Here is a 2,500-nt window from a genome sequence, read left to right as displayed (position 1 = left end):
TATACAGTATGTAAATACACACACACACACACGCACACACACACACACGCACACAACACACACACATATAATATAATATATATATATATATAATATATTATAATATATATTAATATTATATATATCTATAATATAATATATATATATATATATATATATATATATTTATATATATATATAATATTATATATATATATATGCACATATATGTATCCATATACATGTATGTGTGTATGTGTGTTTATGTGTGCGCAGAATTCCATCTAAATAAATTGCAAACAACATAAAGAAAGGATAAGTTTTTGAACCAAAATGCTTTCGACGCGTTTTGTTGCTCTTCGATATTCTACTTCCGTGTGCGTGTGTGTGTGTGTTTTGTGTGTACGAATAAGCCCGTCCCCCTTCCCCCCCTTACCCACCAGTCCTCCTCTCCTCCCCTTTATTTCGCCTCGGATGAGACCGAATAAAGCTTCGACCACTTTTGTCTCCGTCCTCCTGACAACGCCTGACATTCCAATAGATTCCGCTTCGCCCGAATATGGTAGATCCGATCCTTTATTGCCTCGGATAGACTCCTCGATCCCACGTGGCGTCGGCCGAGTGGGACCCGATCGCCTTTATCCGATCGCCACTTCGCCCGGAGCTGGTCGGTCGGCTTCTGCGCCGCGCTCGGGAATCGCTTCAGGTACTTATGGCGATGTCTTCGTGCGGAGGTATTCGTCATATGAAGAAGATAATGAGGATAAATAATATATATATATATTTTTTAAAAACCGAGAAGAATGAAAAGAGAAATGAAAAGAAAATCCGAAAGAGAAGGGGAGAGCTGAATCCCGTTCCGCCGAGGCAGCCACCGAGCCGCCATGACAGCCCCGGCCGCCGCGTCCCCGCAAACCGAATCTAAAATAATGCTGACAAAAGCCCGGTAGAAGCGGTCAACCCTTAAACCCGCAGCACATCCCGCGGCCAGGGTCTCCTCCTGCCGCCAGACCCCCCACGGGGAGGCTGCCGTCCGCCCAGGGGTAGCCAAGGAGGGCATCTCAGGAGCCGCATCTCGGAGGCATCTCGGGAGCCCCATCTGGGAGGCCCCCCCCACGCCCCGGGGCTGAGTCGAGGACTGCAATATTGCAGAAAGGAAGGAATCTTGGAACTCTGCTGTTATATATTTCATCTGGAATTATTGAAACTGGGAAATTGATCAAATACGTAAATCTTTCGAGTCTAACTACACTCAGAAACGTAAAGAAGCAAAGGGAGGGTTGCGTGACGTCAGTACAAAGCCTTGTTAAAGCATATCGGGACTTCGAGCTAACGGGCGACAGGGATTTCATTATGGCGAAAATCCCAGAAAATTTTCCATTGATCTTTTGAAAGGTTTGGCAAGGACAATCGGCGAGGTGGGGGCCGAGCGACGGGGAAAAGGCCCCTTTTCTTGAATTGCTTCTTTCTTGTACGTACTCGAAAGGATATATGCGTATTTAGCCCTTAATACTTGAGGAATTCGTTGGGTAAAGGGAGGTGGTATTTTCCATTGGTATTCCATTCGGAAAAATAAAAACAGGGGGATATTTATAGATTTCCCTTTTACTTGTTTAAAAATATCTGATATATTAACAATTATCCCCTAAATCTAACGTTTCAGTGTTTATTGCTTTATTAATAAAGACGCTTCCATTCTCATCTTTAAGAGTTTAAACATTTTTTTCATTCCAAACTTACAGCCACTTGGGACCTGGTCATATCCTCTGAAAACCCTAATTTTAAAACCAGTCCAACGTTTTGACAACCCCCGAAACACCAGTTCCCTTCTGGTAGACACCCTTATCCCGCCCAGAGTTGTTCGTACACACCCTCCCCCCTTCCCGCCCCCACACACCCCCCTCTCACCCCAAACATCTCTCCTCTCCCTTACACACCCTCACTATCCCCTTTCATTCCCTCTTCTTCTCTCCCTTATTCCACTGGTAATGTCCCCTACACACCCTCACCATCACCCTAGCAACCACTCCCCCCCCCGACCCTGCGAGTTTTCCCTTTCACACCTCCCCCTCCCCCCCTTTAACCCCCCACTTTACCCTAAACCCTTCCCTCCCTCTCCTATCCCCCCTCGAGAGTCCCTCACACACCCTTTTCCTCTCTCCCTCACCCACCCTCTCCCTCCCTCCCTCGTCCCCCTCCCCTGGGTAATTCACGCACATGCAAATGCATCGACAATTATTCCAATGGTTATTCATGTCAGCAGCAAGGTCCAGGGAAGTACTTGGTGCATTCCGCCGTTCTTGCCCGGGAGACCTTTCTCTTAAAGGCCACGGATGCGCACGGATGTCACTTTGCCTTTTTATGTCTGTCTGTCTGTTCTGTGTGTATGTCTGCTCTGTCTGTTTGTCTGTTTGCCCTGTCTGTTTTGTTTATCTGTCTGTCTGTCTGCTCTGCCTGTTTGTCTATTATTTGTCTGTCTGTTTTTATGTATGTCTGTTCTAGCAGCCGCCATCTTCCCCTC

This window comes from Penaeus monodon, chromosome 40 (genome assembly GCF_015228065.2).
Source record: "Penaeus monodon isolate SGIC_2016 chromosome 40, NSTDA_Pmon_1, whole genome shotgun sequence".
In the NCBI taxonomy this organism is placed as follows: Eukaryota; Metazoa; Arthropoda; class Malacostraca; order Decapoda; family Penaeidae; genus Penaeus; species Penaeus monodon.
The sequence above is the reverse complement of the archived record's forward strand: the minus strand, read 5'-3'. Positions refer to the sequence as shown.